The sequence below is a fragment of the Rhinolophus sinicus genome, linkage group LG06, assembly GCF_036562045.2.
Source record: "Rhinolophus sinicus isolate RSC01 linkage group LG06, ASM3656204v1, whole genome shotgun sequence".
NCBI lineage: Eukaryota > Metazoa > Chordata > Mammalia > Chiroptera > Rhinolophidae > Rhinolophus > Rhinolophus sinicus.
Window position 1 is genome coordinate 48,087,619 of NC_133756.1, and position 13,210 is coordinate 48,100,828.

The 13,210-nt window shown below is 43.8% G+C and overlaps 1 protein-coding gene across 1 annotated transcript in view; it reads right to left on the reverse strand.

The window, feature by feature from the left end:
* The window catches only part of LPAR3 (lysophosphatidic acid receptor 3), a 70,621-nt gene that overhangs the window by 32,269 nt on the left and 25,142 nt on the right, over positions 1–13,210 (reverse strand). The window lies entirely within an intron of this gene.

Below are 13,210 nucleotides of genomic sequence, written 5' to 3' on the forward strand. Positions count from 1 at the left end.
ACCTCCTGTCAGTGCTTGAGCTGGCTATAAGGAGCCTCACCCTGGAAGCAGGCACCTGCCCCGGAGAAGATGAGAGGCCTCTTGCAATCATGGAGACTGATCATGAGACAACGCACCTGGCTGGCCCTTGTAATCCTGAGGGAGCAAATTCAATGAGACCTAAGTCTCCCAAAGTGCACTGGATATAGTAGCTTTAAGGCCAAGGGAATAGTCAGCAGCCAGGGCTGGCCTCGTGGGCATGTGTGTGCCCTATGCCCTCACACAGGGCCGGCACTCACAGGGGCCTGCGCTTGGCTTAATGCTCTGCTGTGGCCATCTTGACATCCTCAGCAATTTTATCTTTGAACTTGATTTTTGTAAGTGAAGTCTGATGGGATGATGGAGCATGGGTGAGCGCAAATGAGATATTCAGAAGACAGGAAAAAGCTTTATACCTTAGTACCTTGAGTGGCACTTTTTCCCCCACCTTTTATACAAGGGGCCCACAAATTATGTAGCCAGTCCTGTCAGCAGCCCTGATGTATAATTGCCAACCAAGTAACCAGCTAACCTATGAAGAAGGGAATTAAGACATAATAATCATCAGGTATTGTCTGGAAATTCGTCAACCTTTAGTCCCAAGACCAAAAACATCGTTTATGCCTTAGAGTCACTCACCAAGTCAACTCCAGTCCCAGGATTACTTGGTCTCCTGTTCAAACTGCCCGACTCAGACTCACTGGTGAGAAGCAGGACATAGCGCATTCCAGGCAGCAAATCATGTCATGACACCACAGGTTAGTAAGAAGGGTCCTGAGTGGCCATGGGACCATCCCTGTGGTTTATTCAGGGCAGGATAGAGGCTGGGGCAGCTGCTCAGCTCCTGTCCGAGGACCCACCCAGTGAATGTGTTTGCCATTTCATTATACAAACATCTGTTGAGTTCCTACTGGACAGGGCACTGCAGAGATGAAGACAGACGCGGTCCTGTCCCTGAAAAGCTCACAGTCTAGCAAGAGATACAGGCATTTACTGGATAAATTATAATTAAGTGGCTAAATACTTTTATGCATGTAAATAGTGTGCTATGGAAGCACTGGATAATTAATGCTGCCTGAGCGAGTCAGAAAATATCCCAGAGAAGAATCCTAAAAGATGGACAGCAGTTTGCCATACTAAGAACAACTGAGAGGGGCATCAGGCACGTTCTGCACACCTGCAGAACGGTGAGGAGTTGGCATGACAGAAGCATGGGCTGCGTGGGACGGGAAGTGTGTGGAAAAGAAGGTTGGGAATAGAACTCTGAGAAGGGCCTTGCGATCCCAGCTAAGGAATCCGGGCTTTATCTATATGCAAGAGGAGCCAAGAAAAGATTAGACAGATAATTGTGCTTTTTAGGAAGATGACTCAGCTGGTGGTATGGAGGAGGGCCTGGAACAGCACAAAGTGGGAGGAGGGAAGACTGACAGAGACAATGGTAAGCAACAGAATGGCAAGGCTTTGTCTAAGGGATGTGGTAGGATCCGAGACACCACTCAGATAGATCTGGTGACGAACTGGATACAGGTGGTGACCATCCCAAGCTTTCCAGTTTGGAAGGCAAGGCAGATGGGACCTCCACTGCAGACATCCAGTACAGTACGTGGAGCAAGTTTACAGGGAAAGATGAAAGCTGTGGTGCCTGCAGGATATGCAGCTGTGTGTGCAACAGGCTACTGGAAACAGAGATTTGGATCTCATGAGAGAGGCTGAGGAAGGAGACACTGTTTTGGGGAGGCATTCATATAGAGGCGTGGGTCCACTCCACAGGAATGAGTACGATCATTTCAAGAGAACTTGGGGAGCCAAAGGAGACAGGAGCAAATGGCATTTCAGTGATGTCCAGAAATGGGAGAGACTGGACAAGAGGTAGAGAAGGAATAGAAGGGGGAAGAAACCATCAAACTGTAGCATGAAGCAGACAGCCATGCAACAGGCAGGTCAAGCCAGATCACTAAAATCGGCACCTGGGAGGGCCATGGCGGTTTCATCAGCATGGTAGGGGCAGAGCTAGCCCTCCACCATTTGCAATATTAAGAAAATAGGATAACAACAGGAAGGAGAGAGACAAAGCAGTCATTAGAAAGGGGAGGTAAGGTCAGGGTCTGTATTTTTTAATGGTCAAATATAGGGGAGAGTAAAAATAAGTAAGAGCGTAGGCTCCCGGCGAGGCTGGGAGAAGTAGGTTCTACTAGAAAGTAGAAGGTAGGGAAGGATGGGGGCCTTTGCAGGTTGGCTAAGCCAGTGAAGGGAGGAGAATTAGGGGTGCTCATGCCAGATGACATACCTTCTCTTAGGAGGAAACAAGAAAGGTGAGGTCAGCTGGGAGATGAGAAAGGGCAGAACTCAAAGGCTTAAGGAATCTTAGTTTTAGGATGGATCCCTGATTCCAGCTTTCAGGTTTCTCTGACCTTGGCCACTTGCTTATTCCATCTCTGCCTCCTGCCAGATTTCCGTCAGCTCATGCTCCACCAGTCTGCTCCCCTTCTGCTCCCCTGTAGCCCGAGCTGGGCCTCTCTGGCTGCCCCTCCCACCCCACGTAGACTCAGCCTGCTGCTGACAGATGTCGCTTCGGCAGTGCCTACTATGACAGGCCAGCTCTGTCTCTCTCTGGCATGTGAGCCACCTACATCCCACAGAGCCCTGGGCCAATCCCAGCAGTTTCTTCCATGATCTCTTCCTCTCCAACCCACCTCCCATCTTTCTAAAAGTCTGCTCTGCACTTAGCAACTCCTGCCTTTGCTCAACCCATCAGTACCCTCCAGATCTTACAGGGCTCTCCATGGCTAGATGAGGCCATTAGCTGTAGGCTGAGGATTGGACACAGGCCTATTTAATTTGGCCTGCTTAGTGTTTTGATAAAAGTTGAATCTGTCCAGTTAGCAGGTGTCCCCCACTCCCTATTGCATCATACTCACCCCAGGTCCAAATCACACACCGATGATATTTACCTGCTCTCTGTAGGTGTTTGACAATAAAGTCCAATCTTAGGATGCAAGGCCTTCCATTCTCTGGCTTCAGGGTGCCTTTCAAACCAGATTATCATTACTATGCAAACCCCTTATTGCAAAAATCGGTCTGCCCTTTCACGCCTTCCCACTTCCAGCCCTGGTCTGGTCTCCCTAGATATGCGTATGCCTGTCTCCCACCCCACCTTTCCTCCTATCTGCAATGCCTCGCCCTCTCCTCTCCACTTGTCATACTGAGATCTGGCTCAAATCCTACCTCTTCAAGGAGGCCTCTAAAAACCATCCACAGCATTTTTGCCTGGATCCCCTCATGTGGCCCTGTGTATATTTCTTTGCTATCTTTTTTTTTTTTTTGTAAGTTTCCTATTTCCTCAGCTAAACCTACAAAAAGGGTTCCTTATAAGTTGTACATTCATAAAGCCCCACAGAGCAGATCTGCCTCTGGGTAATCCATCCTGCACATGAGCCAACCACTTAACTCATAAACCGTGGTCGTCTCCTGACGACCACAGCACTTTAGAGCGAGCACAGATTCATAGCGCTGCAGGGCAGAGGCCACAGCTTCTCGTTAGTATACTGCCTAAAACCTAGTAGGTACTCAGGAAATGTTTATGATGAGTAAGTATAAAAAGCAGCAATTGCTTCTTGTTCTGAAAACATAAAGGACAAAACAGGCCCACTGCTGGGTAGCAAACTCTGCGACTTGATGGAAACAAATAACCCTTGTTGTGTATCACTGTCCCTCAGGGGTCCAAGGACATGTATATTTCACCAAGGCAAGAAGGGAGACCCACTAGAAGCGGCAGGAGCTAGGAAGAGCAGCGGTCTGGCCTCAATATTAGCAACGATTTACAAGGTGACCTTGGACAAATCTCTCAACAGATATTGATTCTTCAGGGTAACGGGATCTTTTCTTCTCACACTCTGCAGAGCTGTAATGACAATCTGGTGAGCAGGGAAAGCAGGTGGCTGGACTGGAGGACAATTGTCAGGGCAGGAGGAAGGGCTGCTCACCAGTGGCCCCCCAGCCAATACTACCGGTTCACGTGCCCTTTACCCCAGCTTCTGTGTTGATCTGTAGGTCTGTGACGGGCTGTGATTCCAGCAAACACCCTTTACTCCTTATTCCTACCCAACTTGTTTGCTTTAGCTACACACTAAATGCAGCAGTCCCCAGCTTAAATTTTAAAAATACAAACAATGTTAACACGGATTTGATAAAATTCTACTATGGGTCAGCACACCATTGCTATTTCAGGTGTTAGCTTGGAGGTGTGACAGGTAATAACCACATTCTCCTTTGTCAGAAATCAAGGCCCTAAGAGAGGGCTCACTGAGTTCTGGAACTCTAAATCTTCCCGGATGTTGGATGTAGTTGGGTAATGCAACTTCTCTGCTAATTGAAACAAGCCAGAGAAAGACAAATATATACTATCACTTACATGTGGAGTAAGAAAGAAAAAAAAAAAAGATTTCAAAGAAACAGAATGGTGATTGTCAGGGGTGGGGGGAGGGGAAATAGGGAGATGTAGGTCAAAGGGTACAAATTTTCAGTTATAAGTTCTGAGGATCTAATGTACAACATGATGAACATAGTTAATAATACGGTATTGCTTACTTGAAAGTTTGGCTGAGAGTACATCCTAAGAATTCTCACCACAGAAAAAGAAAAAAAAAAGAATGAACTATGTGAGGTGATGGATGTGTTAATTATCTTGATCTTGGTAATCGTTCAACAATGTACCGTGTTTCCCCGAAAATAAGACCTAGCCAGCCCATCAGCTCTAATGTGTCTTTTAGAGCAAAAATTAGTATAAGACTCGGTATTATATTATATTATATTATATTATATTATATTATACCCAGTCTTATATTACATATAAGACCCGGTCTTATTTTAATATAAGATAATATTAAGACCAGGTCTTATATTATATTAAAATAAGACCGGGTCTTATATAAATTTTTGCTCCAAAAGACGCATTAAAGCTGATGGTCCAGCTAGATCTTATTTTCAGGGAAACACGGTATATCAAATCATCATGTTGTACACTTTAAATATATACAATTATATTTGTCAATTATTTCTCAATAACGTTAAAGGGAAAACAAGGTAGAAGTTGAGAAGTCTCTGTACCCTGCACTCGGGACGTATTCAATAATTGTTTGTTTCAGCTGAAGAGGAGGGTTTCAGATTTCTAAAAAGAAAAAAAGTTCTGAAGGAGGAAGTGTGACACGGGGGTAAAAGGAGCTGACATGAACAGAACTGAAGGGGTATGTGAAGGAAATGGAAGAAGGAAGGCAGAGCAGTGATTATACTAAACGTAAGGGCAATGATTTGGAAAAATGACTTTTGTTCTGACTGCAAAGGAAGGCATCTGCAATAGCGAAGCAGAAAAGAAAAGAAAAACAAATAAAGAACAAGACTTGAGATAACAAAGGGCTACATACAGCAGAGGCAGAAGGGGAGGGACAGACCTCCTAAAACTGTCATGGTGGAAGAGTTGTCAAGAAGTGGAGACAATGGAAAAAGGTGGGATGGAGGGGGATGCAATGACGGGACTTTTTTTTTTTAATTTGAAGTTTTTTTCTAACATCAGACAATGAGGTTTTCTCCATTGCCACCATCCCTCTCAGAATGGAAGGGTCTGTCAAACAGTATTGTGGAGGTGTGGGGGTGGGGGCAACAACTAGGATGCAATTATTTTTTTGCTCTCAATCATTTACAGTTTGACCTGGAATAAATGCCTCTCTCCCCAAAGGCCCCTGTTGCAAAGTCCTGAAGTGCATAGGAAAAGCATCTGCACAAAGCCATTCCTTTGATTAGCTGTTTCCAAGACAAAAGTATGAACACCCCTGGACTCAATGTACTAAGTATTGGTGCCTGGGAGGCTTGACTCTGAAAAGAATTGGCCATTCTGATACGACTGCACCGCAACAAGAGAGCTCTTACGTGCCAACAATCTGATCATTTCACTCAGCATTTCTTAAGGCAAAGCTTTAACTTTTTTCTTTTTTCTGAACAGATATTCGATTACTAAGGCATGCAAGGCAGCAAACATTGAAAGCAAGCTTCTGTGATGCAGAAGCCACTATAAGGCCACAAAAGCTGAAAACAAATGTTTTAGAATTCCCAGGGACTCTGGTAAGCTTCTCTGAACTCCTGGTGTGTGTGTGTGTGTGTGTGTGTGTGTGTGTGTGTGTGTGTAACCCTCCCCCCCCCCCCTTTTTTAAATGGAGCAAAGACACTTTATGGATGAAACCCATTAACAGAAATAATATCAAAAGTCCTGGGTTCTGATCCCAATTCTTTTCAGACAAAGGGCACATTTCCCAATCCTAGTAAAGGTGGTAATACTGTGTTTCCCCGAAAATAAGACCTAACCGGAAAATATCCCTAGTATGATTTTTCAGGAGGACATCCCCGAACATAAGCCCTAGTGTGTCTTTTGGAGCAAACCTTAACATAAGACCTTATTCTCTGGAAACATGGTAGTACTTGACTAACTAGGCCTCCTGGCAGGATCATTAGTAAGATGGGAACAGGTTTTTCTGAGCACTGTCTTACAGATCCACACACAAAATGTTGGTGCTGTATTACAGGTTTCTTCTTAAGCTCACACTTGATGGTCAGGATCGCGTGTATAATGTTTTATTCATAAGAGTTATAAAAGTGAAATGAATTATTAATGCAAAGCTCATCTGTCAGACACAAGAATCATTAACAGAATTTCGCTGGGGCTGGGGAGGTGGCAGTTTATAGGGACCAGCAATGCAAGCACAGAGCTTTTCGGTTCTGTGGTGACCTCGTGGTCAGATTGGCCTGGGTCCCCAGGAACCAAGCTGGTGCCATCTGCCAGCTTTGAGACAGCCTCTGCGAAACACTCAGTTAGCTTCCTGCTGGCTACCTGTCCACACGACAAAACCTGCCACCACGATGGCATCAATGGCAGCCTCTAGTCCCTGTCTCTACGATACCTATGACATTACTGGGGGAAAATGGGCCCTCTTCTTGAATACAGAGCAAGGCTCTCAAAGTCAAACTAAGGCCTAACAAGAGCCGCTACTCTCCTTAGTACTCACTATGTACGTTGCTTAGCACTTTCTATGTGCCGAGCACTGAGCTAGGAACTTTATGTGCATTATCTCATTGCATCCTCAAAACCTTGCCATGCCAGAGGTACATCTTACAGATGGAGAAACTAAGTCACAGAGAGGTTAGGTAAATTGCTCAGGGTCACACAACTTAGAAGCAGCAAGGCCAGCATTTAAATCTGGTTCTCTCCCTATTCCAAAGCCTCTATTCCTGCCATTTACTTTAATGACCATAAAGTTTGAAGAGTGTGAAGCTGTCCTTTCCCAGGAGATGTCGTCATGACTGTTACTACTACGCTGCAAAATCTTTAAAATCAGTCAAAGGTGAGCTAATCATTGGGGGACCCAGTGACTTTACAGAAATGAACTTAACTAGAAATCAAGAGAGATATAGGTTATAAACCTCATTATTAGAGTCGATGCTGTTCTGCCCCATCGCTTACAAGATGCTGCTATTAACCTTGAAAAGTAGGATCCTGGAGCCAATCTGCTGGGACTCTCATCTCAGCTCTGCTTCTAATCATGGGCAAGACACTAAAGCCCTCTGGGCCTCAGGTCCTTCATCTGATAATAGTATCAGCACCTCCCTCACAGGGTTGTCATGAAGGTTGACACGAAACATGTAAAGTGCTCAGAACCACGTATAGCACACAATGAATGTTAGCACTTATTATTTTTACCAGCATGGGTCTATGCGCAAGATGCTTAAGTCAACCTGAGTTTCCCCATCTGTAAAACAGATCTTCAGAGAGTTGTTATGAGGGCGAAGTGAAATATAATCCTAAGAGCATGTAACACATGGACCTCCTCTCACAGGCACTCAAAAACTGTTCATTTGTTTTCCTTTTCTCAAGATAGCACTGTCTCTTACCCTTCTGAGACCTCAGCCTCCCATATTATAAAATGGGACACCCACTCATTCCCCAGCCATTGTGACCTCACAGGCATGTCACAGCCAATGGCTGCCAAAGGCCAGGCTGGATGTGAGGGAACTTGGGTCCTACTTGTAGTTCCACCTTTTGAAAAGTCATTTAACTTCCCTAAACCTTGATTTCCTCATTTATTATAATATCAACAAGTGTGTTCCAGACAGTGTGCTACACATTAGATGTGCAAAGAAAGATAAGGTACAGTCCCTAATCTCAAAGAGTACACATTCTAGTTCGAAATCAAGTCATGAGAACAATTAAGTGTTGACTGAGGTATAGACAAGGTAGAGGTGACCCAAAGGAGGTAGTATGGGGTTTACCTACGTAGGGCAAGACGATAGGCCCTTGAGTTGAGACTTACAAGATGAATGGGAGTTTCCCAGGCAGAACGAGAGGAAAGGTATTCCAGCAAGTGCAAAGGCTTAGGGATGCAAAACGAAGAACTGTAAATAATTAATTATAGCTGAGTACAGGGTACATCTAGGGGAGTGGCAGGAAAATAGGATAGTATCTTCCGCACTTACCTTGCAGGCGTTCTATGAGACTGAATGAAAACAATATATTAAAACAATAAAAAAGACATAGTGTTGCAGAAATTACAGGTATGACTATTAGTAGTATTCTAGCAAGGCTCATTAGAGTACTTAATTTTCACCTATTTCCTAGCATGAGAACTCAAGGTATTATTTCTCCTCTTACCACAACCACCCTGCTTCCTTCCTCTCTCCCTGGAGAAGGCCAGGAAGATTTAGCATTGATCTAAGTGGAGAGGTGGGGGAAAGAAACGGGAGCATTCAGCTCCTTGTTTCAATTACCACAAACCTTTTCAAAGTCCGTTAATTATAATGTTTTTCGTATTTGAAAAGAGTTCAGTTCTTACTGGCCAAAAAAGAAACTTTGACCCTAAGACCATGGCTTTTCAAATGTTGTTGACCATAATCCACAGTAAGAAATAAATTTTATACCATAATTTAGTACACACACACACACACACACACTATAAAACAATGCTTAAAACAGTGCTTATACCTACTACATTCAGTGCTCTCAGATATTTTTTCTTCTTTTCTATTTTGTCATTAAAACAAGTGTCAAGTTACGATCTCATAATTGATTTCATTGCTTGCTAGTGGGTCACAACCTGCAGCTTGAAAAACACCCTACGAGTCAGGAAGGTTCACAGAAGATTTCAAAAGCGTGGTTCACAAATCCCTTCAACCTTTCTTTTCTTTTGCATTTCAAACCATTGCAAAATAGAAGGAAGTCCAGCCCATTTCCTAGGAAACAAAACATCCATCCGAGGGTGCACAGTTTACATGGTGTGTTGTTGGACAATAAATGAGAGGTTTCCATGTGGAGTTTCTTGTGTGTTTGGTGGTTGCACTTGATTAGACATGTTGACAAGTACACTTTCAAAATACAGGGCTCTCTCTTAAGCAGGAACTTGGTGCCCTGTGGAAAGTAGGATTATATGTCTCCAATGTCTTTTCGATGAGAACATTCAATAAACAACTTCTTTCACGTAAAAGGCTCATCACACATCATAACCCAGAAGTGAGCAAGTATTCTGCCTCAGGGTTACTGAAATGGGAACACAATGACTAGATGCCTTTCCAATCATGCACAGATTTAAAATTCACACCACCACCATCACTACCACCACCTCCCTCAGCAAGGAAAGATTCTGCTCCCCATCCAGCTCCACATGCTTTTGTGTTCAACCAAAATCCTAAAGCTGGAAAGGGTCATCTGGTCTACCTCTCTTCCAAAGACGATGGCCAACTAAACTTTTCTGGTTCACATTTCCCTTTGTACTACCAATGCATCTGTGCTCTGCAGGACCTTCCTTGTGGCACTGCAAAAACTTCAGATGTTTTTACCATCACACTTTTGATTATACTATTTCTCCTACTTAGAATGTTTTCCCCTCCTAGCCATGCAAATCCCACCCATCTTTTCAGATCATATCTCAAGCTCTCTAAAAAGCTTTCCCCAAACTCTAGCCTCAGTCCATCCTTTCTTTCTTCCCTGAAATGTGATTAAGCTCACTGAATTCACGCAACTTTTCATCTCTTAGAGTCTGTTTAACCGACAGTTAATATATATTTATTGATTGACTTTCTAATATTTAAAAGAAGGTGTGTTTACAAGAACCTTTAATCTTAAATGAACGTTTCCAACAACATACATATCAAGGAATAAACAGAAAGGTTTAGCATTTTATCATGAAGATATTTAAATCAGGAAATCATTACAGAAATAGGTATTAAGCTATTTATTTCCATATACTCAGAACCAGTGACAACAGTGATGGTAGATGCCAGCACTGTTGATTTTTCTGATATACTATCACATATAGGAGACACTTGTCTTAGGCGACTGCATTCGGATGTGCATCAGAGCAACGGAGGGGCTTCCTCCCTAAGGAGATAGTGTGGTAGATGCTTTCATGGAAGGAGACGCTCTGCTTTCATACCAATCAATCCACAGAACTCTGTGTTGGCTTTGGTTACTTATTGTTATAATAGAACCACTGAATTTTGTAACTTTGAAAGAATTTAAAGACTATTTAGTCCACTTCAGAAGAGAAAGTTTAACCAAGAAAAGGTGAGCTAATAATGTGTTTCAGGTCACCCTTGTAGAAAATGATAGAGTTCGGGCTAAAACCCAAACCTTCTGTAATCCAAAGAAATCGGAAACTAGAAGTCTAACAACCTCAGACCACCTCGCTCTTCAGTTTCATTTCCCCTGTCCCCAAACTTCCTGTCTTCCACCAGATCCCTCTGTCTCACCACGGAGGAACTTCCCCAAATCCTCAACACCAAACTGTCTTCCTGTCATTAACCAACTCCCTGATGTTGTTCCATCTCAAGGCCACGACTTCTCTTATCCTACTTGGCAATTTCACTGTTTATTCCAGTTTTTCCGTTATCCAATACCACACTGACCAAAACCACACAGCTCCTTTGTTTTAAACCCTTCCGTATGTTCCAGACAAAGTTACATACGAAACTGAAGCGAGGGACCATGACTACCTCACAAAGAGGCCTATTCTCTCCACCTAGGATTACAGAAGCCTTCTTTATCTCACGCTGCATATGTTATATAATATGCTAAAAAAAAAAAAGTTTTCTCCTTAATCGGGCAGGTAATTTCTCAAGACACACAGCCAAGCAAACAATTATGTTTGCAAGTTAAACAAGGAGAGTAGTCGAATTCATTGACACTACCAATAAATACCATACTTTATTTTCTACCAAAAGTATCCTCTCTAGATCAAGAGTGGAAAAAACTGATTAGTGTGACCCTTTCCTTTCCTTATTCTTGTCTATGTTTTTGTCAAGGCAAAGAGGAAGGAGGTGGTCAAAGCAGAACATAGAACAAAGAGGAGACCAGTAAAAAGTCCAAACAAATCAAAACTAGCTGCAGAGTGTGGGGTTCAACACGTGGACACCCAAGGCCAACTGGTCAGTCTTGGTTCCACCAGTAGCAGCTGAGTGACCTGAGCATACGGCTTAAACTCTCTGCTCAGTTTCTTCCTCTGGTAAATAGGGTAATAGTAGCACTAACCTCACAGGGTTGCCATGGGGATTAAATAAGCTAATATATATATATATATATATTACTCTGGACAATGCTTGACACATACTAAATACAATATACATATTTGTTAACTAAAATAAACCTTGAGTTTGAAATTATTTTAACAATCATGCTGTGTGTCTGCTGACCTCTAAATCTTACCAGCAATTTCAGGACCTAGAGACATGACGATGGTTCCCACACCATATCATATATACCCTGCATCTTTTAATATAAATTGTTCCCCAAGAATTCATTTTATAATTCCTTCCCTGGGACTTGACAGGAAACTACCCCTATATCTCTCAACAGTCCCCATTGCTGTAGCCACCACACAGGGTAAGGGAAGGTCTGCAATGGAAAAGACAAGGCCTGTGAAACCACAAAAGTTCTTGTCTGCCCACTCATCACAAATTCTACCTGTGACCCAGAACTGGAATTGGGGGACAACAGGATACCTACAATAGTGAAAACAGAACTCAGGGAAAATTCTTCACACCAAATGTGTCTTCTTGGTACACGGCTCACAGGTCAAAGCCAACTCCTCAGAGCTGCTCAGACTCGCTGTCCTCTCTCCCTTTACTTTCTTCACTTTATTCTGATGACGCTGTTGGCCACACTAAATTTGGTCTTCTCAAAGTCACCAAAAAACTACCACTCTGCTAAACCCAGTAAGGTTGCCTGACTCCACCTCTCAGGGGGATTACCAAAGCTGATACTCACTTTCCTTCAACGGCTTCCCTCTCTTGGCTTGTAGGCCACCATATCCGGGGTCCTGGCTACTTCTGGGGATCCTTTACTTGTTACTCCCTGCCTTCCCCCCTCCTCACACTGGAGTGCTGCAGGCTCATTCCGTGGTCGTCTTCTCTCCTCCATGGCGAGCTCATCCACTAGTGTGGTTTAAAATACCATTTCTTACCCCAGTGACGCTCAAATATAGATCTCCAGCCTGGACCTAAATCCTGATCTCCTGATTCATACATCCAACACCTGTCTCAGTAACTCTACTGGGATATCTAATAGGACCCTAAACTTAGCTTGTCCAAAACTGAAGCCCTGACCTTCCCCCTGAATCTCCTCCTCGTCTGGCTTCCCCATCTCTGTAAATGACACTCCCCACCTTCTCCTCCTCCTTACCAGTAAGCAAATCCTTTAAAAAAGGTCCAGAATCCAGTCACACCTCATCAAACGACCCTCTGGTCCTCGTCACTATCATCTCTCCTGAGTACTAAAATATTCTCGTAACCATTTCTCTTGCTTCTGCCCTTGCCCCACTGCAGTATTTTCTCCAAACAGCAGCCAGAGAGATGTCACTAAAATGGAAGTCAGATCATGTCACTCCCTTATTCAGAACCTTCCAATGGCTTCTCATCTCACCCAGAAAAGCCAAAGTCCTTACGATAACCGCACAGCCCTATATAATCGGGTCGCCCCATCCTACCCCCTTAGTTCTCTGGCCTCATCTCCCCCTCCGCTCCCCTTGCTCCCTCCATCCCAGCCACATGGGCCTCCTTCTGTTCAGAGCCCCTATGCTTACTGCGTCTTCAGCCTGGAACACGCTTCCCCAGACACTTGCTTCACTCCCTCACCACCTTTACATCTCTGCTCAAAAGTCGT